Below are 19,461 nucleotides of genomic sequence, written 5' to 3'. Positions count from 1 at the left end.
GCCTCGGTCCTGGCCGCTGCCGAGTATAGACGCGGCCGGGCAACCCACTGCCCCCACCCCAGCCCTCCCCGCAGCTGGAGGTGCACGCTGACCTGTAGGGAGGGCTGTCCAGCCTGCAGAGGTCATACTGAGGGTGCTCACAACGCCCCTCCAGGGAAGGAGCAGCAGGGCGGGGGCTCGGGCCCCAGGAAGCTCTTCCCCTGCTCAGAAAGTGTCTGGGCAGGGCTCCAGAACCAGGGCCCCCGCAGCTGAAGGTGGAGCTGGTCGCCTCAGAGGCCCTGCTGTGACCCTGGCCCCAGGTTTCCACCAGCCACAGGGGCCCTGCTCCCGAGGAAGGACAGCTGCCAGCACTTCAGGGCCCTGGGCAGGGCTGCCTCTCGACTTTCAGTCTCTCTCTCACTCTCTGTGTCTCTCTGTCCCTCTGTCTTTCTTTCTGTCCCTCTGTCCCTGGCCCCTCAGGTTCTGGAGCAGGAATACATTGCAAGACCGAAACTGGAGTTGTTAGCTCAGACCCACGGTGCGTCCGGGCAGATCCCTCCCCCTGAGCCCCAATTCTGTCTCTGCAACCCTCCCTGGTTGGTCATGAGGACAGGGCACATTTGCATATCGCAAGGGCTTTGCCCAGGGAGTGCAACATTCATGGCCATAATTACAGTTTACGTCTCTTTGAAAGCCACTCTTTATGGACTAAGGTAAGAATTAAGTTCCCCAGAACTGGCAGCAGGTCTCCCCGTCCCCTCAAGAAGAGATGGGCCCGAGTCCACGTCCCCAGCAGAGGCTGAGAATCTGGCCAGCTCTGTCTCAGAGCTTCCCACTTATTTGCCAGAAGTGACTTCTGGCCACAGCCTGGGCTCTTGGTCTGAAAAATATCCCGTAAAAAGCAATGGACAGACTGCGGAAGGGGACTGTCCCTCCCTAGAAATAGATCAGCTGTTTCAGAGAGAAGAAGCTTCTGAAGCTTGAACTAAGCCTGGGTCAGTGGCTGATGCCTAAAATATCTCACCTTGTGTTGCTATAAATCAGATCCCTCAGCCTTCCTCAAGCTGCGCCTGTCACTTCTGTCACCTGTCACCCTTGGCCACACCCACCCCAGCCCTCCCCTTCGACCTGGGGGGTCGGAGTCAGGCCTCTGTCAGCCATCTCCTCTGGAAAGCATCCTCGGAGTGCGTCCAGATTCAGCAAACAAAAATGTCAGACATCCAATCACATTCGAGGTTAGGATAAACAAGGAATTTTTTATCATAACTTTGTGACACAGTTACAGCAAAGAAATTATTTGTGGTTCATCTGAAATTCAAGTTTAACTGAGCATCCTGTTTCTGTCTGCCCTGGAGGCCGCTGCACATGGCATCTCACAGATGCGGGGTAAACAGCACCCCGCCCGGTGGGTTTGGGGAGGGTGATGATGTCATAGGGGCCCGGGTCCCTAAGACACTCACTCGCCCTCAGCAGACGTGAGCACTGCGCAGTTCACGCCAAGGAGGCCAGCGGTCCAAACTGGAGCAGCACAGGCCAAAGCAGAAGCCCAGCAGCTGGCCAGTCCCGAGGACAGAGTGGGAGGTGTGGTCACCGGGGGCCGTTTAAACAGGCCTGTTTTCTTTCGGGGCAGCCAGTCGAGCAAAGGCCAGGCACCTTGCTCTTTCCAAATCAGAGATGCTGCCTGCAGGAATCGACAAGGCCACTCCCAGACCTGGTCCAGCACCCCCCACCCCCACCCCGTCTCTCCCGAGGTTGCTGGGCCGCAGGTCCTGCCTCCACGCTGGGAGCCGGTGGAGTGCTGAGCAGGGAGCCCGTCCCACTGTGGACTGCATGGGGCCTGGCTGCCCGCCAGCTTTCCTCCCCAGCTCAGTGAACGCAGCCCGTCCTCGGGCTGTGCGGCCCCAGCCCTCACCCTCCAGCTCCCGGGCCAGCATGCGCCGCCCTCACCTCACTCCCAGCCGTGGAGCTGGGTGGCAGGCCAGGGCGAGGGAGGGCGTCCCAGGCTTTGGGACACAGCTCAGACCCAAAGGATGCCACGTGCCACCTGCAGGGCACTATCGTCCCCCCTGCCCACCCAGCAGGAGGCCCTTCATGAGGGGGAGGTGTCGGCAGAGGCCCCTTCCTGCTCCCTGGGGCTGCACATGCCCTCCCAGGTGCCTGGTGCCGGTGCTGAGAACGAGGTGCCCTCACCCGAGTGCAGGGAAATACTGGAGTCGACAAACCTCTCCTTCCACCGGCAAACGGAGCTCCATGAGGCTTGGAAACTCACTCAGAGTGACAACAAGCAAAATGGATTTCCCTTCCTGGACAGTTTGCACGAGGACCTGCTGTCCCTTTCTTTCACTTTCACTGTCTGTCTCTGGGGCAAGGAGAGGAAGCTGGTCATTTAAACAGAGAGGCTGTCACTTCCTGAGCACACCCCAGCCCACCGGGAGCCACGCCTGGGCTGGCTTCCACACAGGGTGGCGGGGGGGGGGGCACCCGAACCCGATGCCTAATGTGGGGGCAGCTGCTCAGCCTGCCTCCTGCTTGGCCACGAGGGCGTTTGTGTCTGGGTCCAACTTCATCTGCATCGTGGGCTCTCATCGGTCGTCTGCGCAGTGGGTGGGGGCAGCAGGCGGCGAGGCCCTGAAGATGGTGGGGATGTGGCAGCTGCCCCGAGAGAGCAAGGACGTCTCGGCAGCTGAGCCACCAGGAGATAAACTACCCAGAGTGGACCCTCGGACCTCAAGTAGAATCCCACCTGTGGAGCGGACCACGACCCGCCTGAAGTCTGCACCCTCACAGGCTGCTCTGGGCCTCCTGGGGAAAAACAAGCCTGTGTCTAGGCAGTCAGTCGTGACAGGTAGCCTGCTAACCTGTCCCCAGCCCTGGACACGATGTGGTTCACACGCAGCGGGACAAGCACCCAGGTCATGCCGAGGCCACTCAAGAGCCACGGAGTTGCATACTCACCCCTCAGATAAACGGAGCAGAATAACGACACTGGTCACCTGCCACGTCGCCTGGATTTGAGGAGGACTGACATGATAGAGTCTTTTAGACACTTGAAATACATTGGAAGAAAGGCAAAGTGGAATTTATAGTTGTGGAATGTATTCTAATCTAGAATTGCAAGGCTCATTTGCCTAGTTCTGGCACTGGAGGCCCACCAGCCCGGGACACTGGTGTCAAAAGTGAGCGCAGTTGGGAGCAACAGCCCATCTCGCCCTCGCCCCCTCCTTTCTCTTCGTGGAAACCGGTGCACACAGTGTGTCCACGTCCTGCACCCAGGGCCCCCGCTGCTGCCGCAATCTTCCCTGAACTCACCTGTAGCGTCATAATGACGTTCGTGGCAGACAGCAGACTGTGACACCCGCATTTGTGGTGGCTTCACCTGATGGCAGGAAGTCCGGCTCCGAGACGTCGAGGCTCCAGGGGCGCTGGCGTCCGGGCGCGGCGAGCTGCTTCGCCACGACATGACAAAAATAAGACCTCTCGCCAACGTGAGACCAAACCAAAATAGAACGTCTTTTTTGGGTTCTTTGCTGCCACACAGAGACCTATCTTCAGAATCTGCTGAGACTCGTGCCCAGAACTCCTCACACCCCCTCACGGAGCCCCTGGGGTTTAGGAAGAACAACATCTGCTGCCCAGCAGTCCCAACGTGTGACCGCGCCACCTTCCTGGGGCAGCTAGAAAGCGCCACGTCTCCTCCCACCTTCTACGTTCTTCTCCCTGGGCTCACGATCACACTAACAGAGGCCGGTCAGCAGGAGAGAATCTCGTCTGAATCCCTGTGCACAGGGAATTCACGCGTGAGAATTCCACAGACCGCGAGACAGCACTGGCTGACATTTTGGACAATGGAGAAAGGGGGAGGGGACAGGGTCTTAAACTCCGTGGGTGAGAATAGGTGACTCACAGGTGATGACTCGGAAACAGCGCAACACCAGGTACCTAGGAAACTGACCCCTGCCCAAGGCGGGCCCCCCGCCACCCTCAGCTGGATGGAGGCGGCTGTGGGACTCATGAGGTCTCTCCCTGGGCAGGTCTTTCCTCTGAATCTGAGGCTGGAAAGGAGGGGGTCAAAGTTTCATTCTGCGTCCTTCATTAATTACCAGTTTAAAATCGCTATCTCTAAGGCCTAACCTTTGGGTGCCCTTCATTCCCCCAGGCACTTGCTGTTGTCACGACAGGCTCACTGGGACGAGGGGACACACCATTGTCCAAGTGAGGAGGGGCTCCTTCAGTAAACTCTGCAAAATGTTCCGAGAGGCCGGCACCTGGCAACATAGGCCCACCCAGCCTGCGGACACCTCGCTGCTTAGAAAGGCCTGGACCCACTGAGAGTCCAGCCCACGCAGAGGGCCTGTCTGCAGATCCACACGCTTACCGCGGGAGTTTAGGTCTGACCCCTGAAAACGGGTATATTTGACTCGGCAGAGAGCACTTTTTTCTGGATGGCAGAAATGAAGTGACCGAGAATCAGAACTGCCTATTCCTGCTGAGTGCGTGGCATGTGTTTGCTTCACATAAACTTCGCAGTGGCGCTGCAGACAGAGAGCTGCTTCAGATGGGGAAACTGAGGCTCGGGGCTTCTAAAGAACCTCATGGAGGCGGCCTCCCGGGTGAAGGGCCTGCTCAGATCACGGCCCCTCCGCCACCACTGTGCTTCAGGTCCGGGTCCTCGTGGGTGCAGGCCTGAGACCTGAGGGAGACAAGCGCTTCAGCGCTGTGACTATCACACGGCCAAAGCTGCTTCCCGCTCCCAGGCGTCTTGCCCTGCTGTGGAAAGCTGGCTGCCACCCAAGGGAAATGACCCATAATTCCATCCCATCTCGTCATTAGTGGCTTCCTCGGTGAGCCGCCGGGGAAAGACAGGAAAACCCGACTGGAAAAGCCATTTCTCCTGCCCCGTGCCCTGCAGCCTTTGTGAATAAGTGAGTGCTTCATAAAAATGTTAAAGGCGTTTATTGCATTTTCTGATACACAGTTGTAGTTGGAAACCTTTTAATTACAGGGAAAAAAAACAGGGAGAAAAAATTTAATCTTTGGGCCTCTTATCTGAACCATGTGAAGCCCAAACTTGGCTGACAGCGCGTGAACCGCCAGTCAGACAGGTGCCTGGGATCCGCTGCCGCATCTCCTGGGAAGGTGTTTCACCCCGAGGAGTCTGGGGCCCTGAGCTGCACCCCCAAGGAAACTCAAGAGGAGGGGCACAGGACTCAGACCACCTGAGGAGCAGAGGTTTCCTTGGGAACCTGCACAGATCGGCTAAATTAAGGGTCTTTACTTTGGGCTGGAATTACATCAAGCCAGGTTGGTGCACTGACCATCCCACACTCAGCGGCGGTTCTGATTGGCGATTGAATGTGCCTTCGATCGACAAATGGCAAAACCGATCAAAGTGAAAATGAGCACAGGCTCAACGGGGAGGACACTAGAAAGGTCTCTGATGGTGAGAAGATGGACGCCACCCCTGTCCTTGCCGTGTCCCGAGAGCCCTGGAGGGGTCCCAGGACACACCGCAGCACCAAGGGGACTGCCCCTCGTGATGAGATCAGCCAAAATGATAACCAGCCTCTCAGTGTTCCGCTGACACAGGTAAAATAAAAGTTGTAACTCGTGAGAAAATCTGGCAGGGGGACGTTGGCCATGGTGTCATTAGAGCAGTGAGAATTTTTTAAGTAAATCAAATGCTATATAAAGTATTAAGCAGCCTTTTAAAAATAATTCTTGAAGACTGCAGCAACCCAGAAATTGCTAATAATATCATGTTGGTAAAAAATAGCAGGACGTGAAACTGTTCACAGACTTTATAAAAAGTCCATGTAGGAAAACGAGATGTGAGGCAGCACCTTGAGTACTGAGAATGTCTGTTTTCCAAATTTTCTGTAACGTGGCTTTTCCAATTTATAATTTAAAATTACTTTTTATGGCAAAGAAGGTTTGGGGTTTTCTCCCTCTTGGGAGTGTCGAGAGATGGCTCCAAGCCAACACAGGGCCTGGGCTGGGGGTGGGGGGCCTCAGGGTGCAGACCCACCACCACCCCGGCACCCAGCGGGGGTTCTGGGGGAGCTCCCAGCAGAGGGCCGCTGGCAGGTGGGCCACCCCCACCCCACTTGTGGCTTCAGAGATGCCAGGAGCTTCCCTCCTGGTTGAGGACCAAAGAAAATCAAGACTCAAAAAAAAAAAAAAACTTTACAACAGAAAATAAATGTTGCATAATACAAACAGAACACCTAGCTAAAGCCTGTATGAACTGGATTCGTTTTGACCTGCTTTACAGCGTGTGATTACCTTGTTGGAAAACTGCCCACTGCAGCAATCTGAATGACATTTGATGTATAAGGAGAGCTGAATGCACCTTCTTCAATGTAACCATTTTTTCACATTTTGTTTCACTCCAAGAGACAGCAATTCTTTCATGGTGATAATTACACGCACAAAATATACGAAAACTTTTCCTGTACCTTTTTCCCAAAAATTCATTCACTAAGTCAGCCTTCTTGAAGACAGACCCTAACCTCTCCTACCGTCTCCCTTATGTGGCTTTCAGAACTTGAAGACCCTCATTTTACTGCCAAGGTCAAATATGCATGAGTAACTAGGAAAAGGAACAGAGAGACAAAGCGGTGGCCACTGTCATCATGTGCACCATCCCCATTACGGAGGCAAAGTCCTAACTGCCCAGGGCCACCCTGAGTCCCACAGAAACAGCCCCTGAACCCAGCAGGGTCCCAGGGAACCCCGGGCTGATCAGAGTGGGGGCTCTGCAAGCTGGTCAGTAGTGTCAGCGGGAGATCGGAGCGCGGAGTGGGGCGCTGCTCCTGCCCCAGGAACCCCGTTAACCCGTGGCACGGGGCGTGGACAGAGGCAGCGCTCCCTGCCTGGGCGCCTGCGGGACTCTCAGCTCGGTTCATCAATCCCTCAGATGCCCCAGAATGGGAGGAGTCCCCTCAATCTCAGGCTCGGCCGCAAAGGCAGCCCAGAATTCCACATGCGCTGCGTCCGCATCCGAAAAGTGGGAGCGATTCTCCTAAGCCAACGATTTAGTCAACTTGTGGTGCTCATCTCTCAAGCGCAAGCCATTCGGAGTCAAAATTACATGCACAAGACAATGCAAGAGGCTCAGGGACCCCACACTGAACCCCACTGCCTGTGAATCCTACGGCAACACTTGAAGAGCCTCAGAGCTGTCACACTCAGCTTCTTGGCAGGGAGAATGTGGGTGGAATCCAGAACCTTCTCTTCCGCTGTGCACCAAGCACCCACGTGCCCACGTGTTCAGTGAAACGGGAGCTATAGGGATGGGATGAGAGTCCTGCCAGAAAGAACTCAGCCGTGTCTCAGCACAGAGGCTCTGCCCATCGCCCAAGACCCTGAGTGTGAGCTGGACTGTCCACCCCACCCAGCCTGCAGCCTACCAGCCCCAACTCCCAGCCAGGAAGCCTGTCTCCACAGAGCTTGACTGCAACAGCACATCTCAGCATCAGAAGCTGCAGCCTTAATGCTGGCAGAATTTCCTGGCCTGTGTGAGGACAGGCTGTGAACCTAGAGAAACTAAAACACCCAAGAAGGGCTCCTAGTGGCCCACTAGGCTCAAATGTGAAAAAGCAAAGCCTTGCGGTCATTTCCGTGCAGGGGCCACTGCTGCAACCTGCACTCAGGGAGCAGCCAGCACTGAGCCACCTGCCTGCACTATTCCTGCCAGTAGAGCCCTTGGAGAGGAACCCTGGGATCCTGTGTCAGCCAGTAGGACTGAGGCTTTCCCCATCCAATCAGAACTGCACAGCTCCAACCTATTAGAGCCTATTCTGACCAATCAGGACAGTGCCTTAGGACCAATCAAACTGAGGATTTGAAGTTCTTATTTGCATGAAGTTGGACCAATCAGAGACCAGGGGCGGGAACTTCCGTGCATATAAACCTGCTCCCAGAGACTCTAGGAGCCACTTTCCACCTAGGAAGGTGCTGTCTCCTTTGGAGCTGAACTCCTGAAGCAGGGAGCTGAGTTCCTTCTGCTAGTGAGGGTCCTGGCTGTTGAGCTGACCCACCACAGTTCTGTTTTTGCAGCCGGTCTGTGTCACTGTTGAACTGTTTGCTCCGAGTAGTTTTCTTCATTACACCACACTGGCGGCTCCTGTTAAACTGGTGCCAGCAACCATGAGTATCAGTTGACAAGGCCAAATGTTCACCTGGCACATGTGTGCCCACTGCTTGCACCAGCAGTTGCTGCCGACCTCCTAACACAGTCATAGGGCAGTTGTATCAAGTGAGGACCAGCGCAAACACTCAGCAGCTGGGGAAGCTTTCATTCTTGTTTGTGTGTTGTCTGTAACTGTTTTGTTGATACCTGTTAAAAGCAGAAACTACATGTTGGGTGGACACTCGTAAGACCTGATTTTGAACCCAGCCTCGTACTTAGTGTCTTTGGTCCTATGCTCCTCTCAAAGGTTCTTACTGCTGTGAGGCTCCAGGATCAGCTCTGTTCTCTGGGCTAAACTAGGATGGAGAATTCAAGTTTTTTCCGTGATCTGAGCCAAACCAGGTGACAATAATTCTTCCACACACAGACCCCAGAACGACCATGAGCCCTTCTCTGCTTAATCAGGATGTCTTAGAGGCCTCTGCAGTTTCAAAGGGAGGCGCTCACATCCACAGATGGAGCCAGCATGGCCGTGTGTGGGATGCAGAGGCTCGGCAGAGGGACGCCCACCAGTCTCAGGGACAGAGTGAGGAGATAATGTCCTTACGACCTAAACCGCAGCAGCCGCGGCACTGCCGGTGTTCTGAGCAACCTCCTGCCAACAGCAGCCCAGCAGTTGCCAGAGAATCCCCAGGTTCCAAAGGTGGGAAGTGTCGGGTTGGTTTTTTTAAAAAATGATGCCTGCCTGCCCCCAATCCTCCCCCTCACACCCGCGTTGAAATTGGGACTCTGAAACTTGGTTTGTGCGGAAATTTGTGTTTGTCGAGGCGTTAATCGAAGTAACTGCTGACTCTTTTCCTGTCCTGTGCTGACACCAGGAAAGAACTTTTTCCACACGTTTCCATTCTGAGACCTCTATTATCTACCAGCTGGCTGTGTGTGCTTCCACAGAGAGAGGGGCGGGCGCGTTCCCACTCACCGGCAGTGGCAAGGCCGGTGCTCGCTGCTCCAAGGAGCCCACAGGCTGGCCTGCCCTTCTCGCAGTCCGGAGAACCAGGGGCAGCTGGCCGGTGTGCTCAGGGACAGCCCTGGTGCGAATGGAGCCTGGACAGCAGTGCGTGAACTGGGAAGGTCGGGAACTTCAGAAAACAGCAGCTCTTGTCCTGGTTTCTGGCAAAATAAGACACTTGGATAGGTGTTCCCTCTGCCCGGGACGCCCCAGTCCTTGTGAGCTGGGTGTGTCACTGTCTGAACACAAGGGCCTCCCCTTCCACATGGAATGACCTCACAGCCCAAGGATGCTCGCAAGGCCCAGGGCCAGCTGACACCTGGGGAGGAGGACTGTGCCTGACACCTGAGAGTCTACACGTCAACCCCTCCACTATACAGCTCCGGAAAGTTCCAGCTGAAGCCTCTAGAGTGTTAGAGCGACTGCTTAGCCGTTGTTTGATCTGAGCTAATGTATGTCACTGTCCGGTTAGGTGGTTGCAGTTTGGGTTACAGTTGCTTTGGTCAATATCATCACTATCTGTTTTGTTTCTCAAAGAGGTCAAAGGTTGTAGGGGCTGGAGGCTGAAGGGGCTGCCAGGTGAAGAGACCAGGGATTCTGTGACATGCTTGCAAAACACCCCCCAGGAAGAAAAAAAAAACGTTTCTGTCACAAAATATCAATGCGGACCAGATGTCACTGGCTTTTTTTCTTTTCTTTTTTGCATGTGTCCCTTAACAGCTGGCAAGAATATCAGCTCAAATTATTCACCACAACACACTTTCTGTTTGTCTCCAGATAAAGGGATTTAAAATGCTATTCATCAGTAAGCAGGGGTGGTAAAAACTGTGGAATGGATTTTTCTAGACCAGAGAAAGGTGACTTTCCTTCTTGCTCACTGCCTGGACAGGGTACTGAGGCGGGGGGAGGGGGGGAGCTCCGAGATTCAGCAGAGCTCTGGCGTCCCGCCCGGGCCCCGGTCACTGCCCTGAGCCAGCGCGCTTGTGGGCAGGTCCCCACAGACCTCAGCTTGTCGTCTGTCTGGGAGACAGGACTCTTGCCACCATTCCCTCAGTCTTGTTTCCATGGGTACTCTCCCCGCCCCACTCTGCCTGCTGCGTCCCACAGCACTTGCTGTCTACCCCAGGATGCTCCGCCCCAAACCCACACGCAGGGACTGTTTTGGGTCTGCCGGTTCCGCCACATTGCCACCCCCTGCCTTTCAGCTGTTCTGCGCTTTGTTTAGATTCCCTGGGCACTGTAGACAGGGAAGACTCATGGAGGAAAAATGTATAATAATTATGCTTTTAAAAGTCATTTGAGTGATTGTCATGAAAATGTCTATAGTAGGTTGCATGGTGTCCCTCCAAACCCAGAACCTCAGAAAGTAACCTTGTTTGGAAATAGGGTCTTCGTGGATAATTGGGAAGAGAGATATGAGTACTACAGTAGATGGGTCCTCAACCAATGACTAGTGTCCTTTTAATAGTAAGGGGCCTCACGAGGCCATAGAGACAAAGGTGGTAACGCAGCCACAAGCCAAAGATCACTGAGGATGAGGACAGTCACTGCCTCCAGCAGCCAGGAGAGAGGCAAGCACGGGATGCCCCTTGGAGCCTGCAGGAGGGACCCAACCTGCCCACACCTTAGTAGTGAACTTCCAGCCTCTGGAACCATGAGAGAGTAAATTCCTGTTGTCCAAACCCACCCAGTGTGAGGTCTTTTCTCACGGAAGTCCCAGGAAAGGAACGAGGCACATGACGAATATAGAAAGTTCTCGTTAGCTTCAAGAAAGCGGCCACGCCCAAGGTAAGAGCCTGCAAAACCACGGTCCATGGGAACCCTGGGCACCCCCAGTTTGGGAGCTGGATGGCTTGCTCCCAGCTCCAGCTCCAGGGACGACCTCGCTGCCTCCCACAGGCCTGGGGAGGAGCGCAGGTGAGCAGCACCACAGCCTCAGCCGCACCCTCTGTGCACACACGCCCCACCCCAGGAAAGCAGCACCTGTGCCCAGGCCCCAGGGGGGACCCTGCTTGCCCGTGGCTCAGGGAGGTGCAGGCACCCGACTACCTCGTGCCCGAAAATGAGGTGTCCTCAAAACAGCCCAGGAGCCTGAAGCTCCAGCTGCTGGAGGCTCCCATTTTCCTGTGAGTTCATATGCAGCAAATAAAAAGGGCAAAAGACCAGCCTCTCATTCTCCTGCAGCCAGCAGCCTGGAGATTCTTAAAGTCAGAGCTGGCTGGCACTTACCATCTGTAGGATGCGCAGACCAACCGACACACAGGCTTGCTCAGAAAAGGCAGCTGAGAGAAGAACCCCTGAGGTGAGGTGAGGCAGGAGGTCACCCAGGCCAGTGCTTTACGCCAGTGGGGTGAGCGTGCTCCTGGCTCTGAACCCCGGACGTGTCTCGCCTCACAGCACGAACAGGCATCCCTCCCACAGGTCAGAACAACCACGGACGGGGTGTGCCTGGCGAACGCCTCCGAGCAGGCCCGGCCTTTGCCAGCAAGGGTGTTTGCCTCTGTCCCTGAATCCAGCCACGTGCCAGCAACTAAAGAGACGGCTTAAGGGACTTAATCACACTTCTCAGGACGTGCAAAACAGGAGCAAAAGTCAAGTAGAAATTCTTAGTGTTTCTGCAGCTCAAAATCAAAGTGCGGTTGAGGGAGCAGGGGCGCCCGTTGGGCAAACACCGTGACCCTACTTTATCTCCTGCCCGGGGAACGCATTCACATCTGTCTCAAGACCATAAAAGCTGGACCCGGAGCCCAGAATCCTGTTTGCTCTGCCTGCCGAGTGCGGGCCCAGAACAAAGAAACACTGTCACAACGGAGGGCAGCCCCGCAGGGAGGTGGCCTGCCCCCAACCCACGATTTACACCGTCTCTGGTGATGTTTGGCCTTGGTTCCTCAAGGAGTCAGCAGTTCACCTGGAAAAATTCCAGGGAGAACTGAAGGCCGTTTGAAAGCAGCTGTCGGGGTCAGTAACTCGGGCTTTGTCCCTGAAGCCCAGCACCTCTCGGTTCTGCTGTAGGTGCCAAGATTCGGCACCTGTGAGAGGTGCTGAGACTGTGACCACCATAGGAAAAAGCAAGGGGTGTTTGAGTATTTCAGAGCAAAATGCTCTGGAAGCCCTGGCTCCTCCCGGAAAACACACTTAAAGAGCAGCCATGGATCAGGAGCAGCTGCTCCGCACCTGTTACTTATTCCCACCACTGAGGTTCTCGCAGTGCTGTGGCCAGAACTGAGGGCTGTCCCTGCAGTGATTCCCGGGGTTCTGGGCAACACAGGTGACGGTGCCCAACTGTTGGCCGAAACAATGGGCCTGTGAGGGGTGTGGCAGACAGAGCTGGGACCCCCCACTCTGCCAGGAGACGGGAGCAGAGCCAGCCCCGTCCTGGCAGCCACGCCATCACACTCCCGTCTTGCTTTCTCACCCCGGATTCTGCCCCCGTTGCCCACAGGGCAACGCTCCTGCCAGGACAAAGGTGCCGGCTGCAACGCCTCAGTCTTGCGGCCGAGTCTCAGTGAGCCCGCAGGCCCAGGAACAGGCCCCCAGGGTCCCGCTCAGAGGCTCACAGGGGTCAGGGCCACGCCCAGCACTCTCACGGTCCACTGTCCTCCCTCCCAGGAATGGCCGCCTCTGGCTGCTCTAACAAACGGCCTCAAGCTTGGTGGCTCAAAACAGCTTTCTCATCTTACAGTTGTGAAGGGCAGAAGTCGGACACGGCCTCACTGGTCAAAGCCCGGTTGTCCACAGGGCTGGCGGCTCCAGCGAGAGCCCTCTTCCTGCCCTCCTGCTTCTCCAGGCACCTGTCCTGGTGCCTGACCTCCCCGCCTCCATCTGCACAGCCAGTCCAGCCCCTTCCCGCGTCTCCCCCTCGCTCCTCGCCTATCCTCACCTGTCCTCCTGGCTGACCTTCTGCCAGGTGGGCCACCACTCTCCCAAGGACAGTGTCCCATCCTGACATCCTTAACTGGACCCATCTCTGAAACCCTGATACCACTTCATGGCACAGCCTCAGGCCCAGGGCCAGGAGAGGACACGGCTTCGGGGCCCTTGCTGTCCAGCACAAGACTAGTCCCCACTGTTGACCTGGCTCATATCTCCTTAAGGACTTGGGGACAGAGAGGATGCCAGTAAGTGGGCCCTTTCATCCATACTTTCTGCCAACCGTTGGCTTCGGAGAACTGCTAAGCACCCAGCACTGCTCAGGCCCTGGGGCTGCCAGCCACAGCCCTGAGTGGCCCCAGAGAAGACAGCTAGTGACACAGAGGCTGAAGTGCAGCCACAGAGAATGGACGTTCTGGGGGACCTGCTGTCTTCTCCCCCATTCATCCAGAAGCAAACCTTCAGGATGGAGCGGGGACCATGGGGAGAGACCTGCAGCCTGCACTCTACCTGGTGGCCCAGCCACCTGGGATGCGTGAACACGGACCATGCAAGTCCCAACGCAACCCACATGCTCGTCTGGAATTTAGGCCAAAGTGAGAAACCGGAAGTGGAAGAGAACCCACTTCCTAGGACTTCACAAATCTCTGGAGGCAGCTAGACTCCCTGCGGGAAAGATGGGTGGTCCACACTCAGACCTGCGTCCTGCACGGGGGCAGCACAGCCAGTCACAGCCAGGCTGCCTTCTGAGGCCTGGCCTCTCCCCACACGAGCTTCGGGGCCCAGGGCAGGGGACTGATGTCTGCGTGCCTCAGTTTCCCAACCTGTCAAGTCCTCAACTTATGCCAGGCGTCGGCAAGCTCTGGTTCAGGATGTGAACCTCATGGGTGAACTTTGAGTCACTTCCAGGGGCCTCATCCCAGGACACGAGGTGCTCGGATGCTGGAGGCAAGACCTGACCGAGAAGATTTGCCCGAACATGCTCAGCACACCTGGCTAATGGGCACACAGAGGGCGGGTGTGGGGATCCCCGGCGCTGACGGTCCCAGGTGACCTCAGGAGACCAGAGGCATCGGCGCCTGGGGGTCTCTCGTGACCCGCACCTCTGTCCCATTTCCTGTGCTCTCTGTCCTCCGTCCCCTGTGGTTGGGACCCACTGGAGAAGGCATGGAGAACTCTGCAGGGAGCTCCAGGCTGGAAGCAAGGCCCCGTGGGACGTTATAACATGGCAGGGCTGCCCCGTGAAGGCGCCAGGAAGACTCCAGAGGGCGGGCAAGCGGGGCCTGGGAGCCCCACGCAGTCCTGCTCCACTCCAGTCTCGGTTTCCCTGCTGATGGAATGGAAATTGTATCTTCCCCCTAGAACCTGAGATTCTCACAAGCACAGAGGCAGCGAATCTATGGCAACACAGGATGTCGTGAAAAGGTGTGGAAGTGAAGCCCTGCCGGTGGGGGGACACCAGCACTCGCTGAAGTGTGGGCGGGTGGCGCGACCTTGGGCTCAGCCTGAGAACAAGTGTGAAGGAGCCGTGTGCCGTCAGACCTCTGTGCAGAGCGGGCTCCCGAAAACGGGGCACTGCACAAGCTCTCCTGGGAGGAGGGCAGAGTGCGGCTGCATCTCAGAGGCAGGGACCAGGCCCCTCGGACACCTGGGCACAGTGGGGCTGCCACAGGGCTCTGGAAGGACAGAGAGAAACCCGCCTCTGCAGCAGCTGCGGGCTGACTCCTGCATCGTGCCGACCCAGTTACGGTGGAAGCAAACCAAAGTCGCTGGGGTTCTGGGCCAGCTTCCCTCTGCCTGCAGGCATCTGTCAGCCTGCACCTGGCAGGCGACTCAGTTCCCGGTTACTCGGTCCTGAACCTTCTGTTTGTGGCACACTGCTGTCTTGGCTTACTTTGGATGCCGACCTCACAACATCAAAGGTAGTTTCTGTAACAGGTCAACTTAATCAATGCCCTCTAATCGTGTGAGCCACAATATTGAGTTTAAGTTCTGAATTACTTTGAAATAGTTCTGATCCGCTGGCTCATTGCTCCAGCTTCATCTCACCATGGCCAGGTGGAAGTGGCTTGATCATTTGGGGTGAGGCCACACAGACCAGCTCCCCCAGCTCAAGCCGGCCTCTGGCGACGATGGCCAGGGCTCCTCACGCAGAGGTGAGCTGGATGCCCCTGGTCCCCTGTGCCCAGGTCTGCCTGGGCACCCACACCCGCCTCAACCCCCCTTCCAGCCCCATGGGCAACTCCACATCCACTTCCGTCCGGTGGCTGGGGGACAGTCGGCACTGTCGTGGGGGCTGCTGTGAGGACAGCAGAGCAGTGTCACCTCCCCTGCTGGTAGAGGACTGCCACCATAGGAGGAGGGACCTACAGGTGGGGGGCACGGGGCTCCACCTTCGATTGAATTAAGGTGAACATGAACACTCTTTCCGGCAGGCGGTCTTTCTAAACAGGCGTCATTTATGCCTCAAAAACGCTTTCTCCAAGCCGCACGGGTGTGGAGAGCCAGCCAGGAGCAGGCCAGGCCAAACGGGGCAGCGTCACAAGGAGGAAAATTAGAGAATTCTTACCCAGAACCACCTGCTCCTGTACTTCTGCCCCGAGCCTATTTCTGGGAGGAGCAGGCAGGCAGTGGCAGAGCAGGTAGGGAGGACTCGGCCCTGTGCGTCCGTAATGGCGAGGATCTCACTTATTCCACCAAAAAAGCCTCCCACGCTGCTGCCCTGGCACCCTTCCCTCCCTAACCAACCACACCAGACCCTGTCCCAGGGGTCAGGGTGGCGCCAGGGACAGCAGGACAGCAGGGGACAGCTGCCTCCGGGATCGCTCCATAAAGGCCTTCCCTCGGGATAGGCCGCTGCTCAGCAGCCCTGACCTTGTTCCCCCAAAGGGACCAGAGCCCGTACGTCCACCGAGCCCCGACCCCCAGCAGAAGCCGAGCACGTGGGGGCAGGAGGAGCGGGAAGCCCACGGAGCCAGGGCGCCCGCAGGGCCAGTCTCCCCGAACCCAGCCAGGTGCAGCCTTCAGGATAAAGGATGCTGTCCCTCACCTGCCCTCCCCACCCTGATGCCCTGCACTGAGCAATTCGTGCCAGATTGCTAAGCCAGGCAAAAGAGCAGGCCCGACACCTGTGAGGGCAGAGGTCAGGCGGAGAACACAGCGAGAAGGCTCCGAGGGCCTGGGCAGCCACCCAGCCAGGGTGACAGGACTGTGCAGAGGGTCCCTAGGTGCCCTGGAGACGGGGAGCGTCCATCTTACTGTGGGGTCGGTCCCATGATTGTCCACATACTCAACGCTCACCCAGCTACTGCTCTACGGGCGTGCGCTCTCCCCTCTGTGCACGGCACTGCGGACAAGGTCGTGTAAAAAGTGAGGACAAAAGCACACCTGTCCAGGAAGAAAGCCCAGTGCAGTGGAGGTGATGGCTGCAAATACTCCTGAGGGGGTGCCAGCCCTTCAGGAGGAAGTGTCCTGGGCCCGGCACCAGACTAGTGCCTTGGAAGAGCCGTGAGCGTGTTGGCAGGGTCCTCAGCTGCCCCAGACACAGGAGGCTGGCCTGTGCCATCAGTGAGGGGACGTCTGCCGTCGGGTCTGAGCACTGAGACCCCCTGCTGGAGACAGACCTGCGGGACCGAAACCCACCTCCTGCCCAGGGTGGGCGAGAGCAGCCAAACCGCCTCGCAGCTCACGCCCCACCACGCCTGCTTTCTAGGTTTCTCTAACGTGGAACTAGTCCTTCGCTTGTGCAAATGAATGGAGTTCCCGCTGGTTTAGGGGGGGAAAGTTTATACTGTGCATGAACGCACGTCATCTTTAAAAGGATTATCTCTGAGCCACTTCCAAGCGACCAGTGTCTGGGACCCTCCCAGTGTTCCTGGTGCCCGCACTCACGACACGGGATGTTCCATCCACAGAGGCGCAGTCTGCACCTCCGCCACCCTCCTGCTCAAGTCCATCAAAACGCAGGTCTTCACCTTGACCTTCTGCAGACACTCGGCCACTCTGTAGAAAAACCATTTAGGCTCCTTATAGCTTTTCCAGAAAATTCACAAGCCGAGAAAACACTACCTGCTTTGTGGACAGGATGCCCAGAAGGCACATGCTCGCGGCACGCTCTGAGCAGGCGACCAGCCACTCATCAACTAGAGTGAGGTCGGAAGAGTGCGGCTGTGCACGCAGAAAACACCGACCAGCAGCTCGAGTCACAGTCCAGACGACCAGCAGAAACCTCTCTCCACCAGTGCCCTTGCTCACTTTCACACACTCCTGTGTGTGTGTGTGTGTGCACAGGCTCACGTTTGTTAAGACCCTCTCCAGCTCGGGCACAGAGCTGGGACTGGATGCAGCAAGGACAAAAGCTGGCTGGCTCCGCCCTCTGGACCACTGCTGCCTCCATGGGGAACACAAGCTAATCCGCCACGAGGCCATCGGCACGCAGGGCAGGGACCCCAGTCCGGGAGGCCCAGCGGGGCTGCCCCGCCAGCTGCATTTCTGAGGAGCTCGCAGATGACAGAGCATCCAGCAGATGGAGAGTCACGTGGGGAGTCTCAGAATCGGGAGGGGGACCACGTGCCAGCCGCTGTGTGGCCGCAGCTGGCAGCCGGAGAGACAGTGGAAGCAGAGAGACAGCCAGGAGCCAGACCATGCACAGGCCCGACAGACTGAGCTAAGTAAGCATTTTGAACTTGACGCTAAAGTTGGTCAGAAGCTGTTAGCTGATTGGATCGGGGTGGCTCCCTCGGGTTTGTGCTTTGGAAGGCCTTGGTGGCAGTGAGGACAATGGGACCCTCGCGACACTGTACCTGAGAGACCACTGCGATCCTCCTTCCGTGGGCTCGGCACAGCCCACTATCACCAACCAGGTGCCTGGCCAGCGCGGGCAGAAAACCTGGATCTGAACCATGCGGCACCTCAGCCCATTGGATTTGTTGGGTTCAGGTCTCTGCAGATTTCTGATCTGAGTCTACACGTGCAAGGACGGAAAACTCCCCAAATCACTGCTTGTAGATACCACCTGACAGACACCTGTCTGCCTGCGTGTCTGTCCAGGGTGTAATTCTCTCAATGCTTCTGCTGGTAGCAGGTGTCAGAGGGGCAGGAGTGGCTTTAACTCTGGCCCTGAGCGCCCTGCCTCACCAGCGGCCAGCCAGCCCCCAAACCCCATCCCAGGTTATTCCGAAGCAACTCCCAGACCTGGTGTTGTTTCAGAAATATTCTCTAAAAGCTGAGGAGTTTTTTTCTAAAACTCGACAGTAATAACCTCTCGTGTCTAAGAGGTTATTGTACACTTCCATGCCATTGGAATTTACATCAGCACTTACGTTCCTCCACTGACTCAAAGAAATGTGTTCACCTGTGTCCCACAGCCGAGTCTCCTCCAACCGACACACCCCGCGCCCTCCCTTTTCCTCCCTCTGGGCTCCCTCCCTTTTCCTCCCTCTGGGCTCCTGGGGTTCAGCTGAAGGACCCAGTGGCATCCTGACCGTGTCCGTCGCCCCCTGTATGTCTGTAACTAGACTGACACATCTGGGCAGAGTCGAGTCCAGTCTCCTTTGCCGGAAGGCACTTGGCCGGCAGAGAGAACGTGGGAGCTGCTGACGTGGGTCTGCCTCTGCCCGAGCGGGTCGCCTGCTCGCCCCAGAAAGACGGACATTGTTCCCTGGTTTTCAGGAGCCGTGGAAGGAGGAAGTGGAGGTCACCTGTCAGAACTTCGAGGTTCTTCCTCTTCCACGGAATGCACCAGACGAGAATCCCTGCATCTTCCATGGTCTTGAAACTAGATGAGCCATTTCACGTGTGACCCAAGTCAGGTCACCTCTGAGAGTGAAGGAAGCATCTCACACCTGCTCCAGGTGAATGAGTCTAAGTGGGCACAAGCCCACCCCACCCCTTCGCCAGAGCCTGTGGACTATTGAGAGACACAGTAGTGACTCCCATGGTTATTCTGGAATATTCTGGAATGTGCTGTGACGCCAAGTCAGCAGAGGGCAGGCTGGGGGTGGAGGGGGCCCAGGAGCCCTGCCACTGCCTCTCCCTGCCCGTGGCTCCTCGCTCCGCCGGGGCCTGGCCTTCAGGAGCTGATTCAAAGTGACAGCCTGTGTGGCAGAGGGGTCAGGACAGGCGGGCCTGTGTTTCAGGCACAGAAGATCCAGCAGGCATGTGGCCCCTGAGCCTGACGGGACGTGGGTTTGTTGGTGTCTGTCTGTCTCCCTCATTCACACATGTGAGAGTGGGCATGTGCCCCAGTTAACACACGCACACCCTGCTTCTCCTCCCCAGGAAGACTCCAAAGTTGCTGACTGTACGGTCAGGACCAAGTGCGACGACCTCCTGCTGGTATGCGCCTCCCACCCCGGGAAGAAACCTGTCCTTGGGGAGCCGATGCCCGCACTGGGGTGGGGTCTTGTTCTCTGAGGCTGAGTGGCCGCTAGGCAGCGAGAAATCTGAGGTCCGGAGCCACACCACCCCGGCT

The sequence above is a fragment of the Artibeus jamaicensis genome, unplaced genomic scaffold (assembly GCF_021234435.1).
Source record: "Artibeus jamaicensis isolate MK-2021 breed Jamaican fruit bat unplaced genomic scaffold, CSHL_Jam_final contig_497, whole genome shotgun sequence".
Lineage (NCBI taxonomy): Eukaryota > Metazoa > Chordata > Mammalia > Chiroptera > Phyllostomidae > Artibeus > Artibeus jamaicensis.
This window is presented reverse-complemented; position numbering follows the sequence as displayed.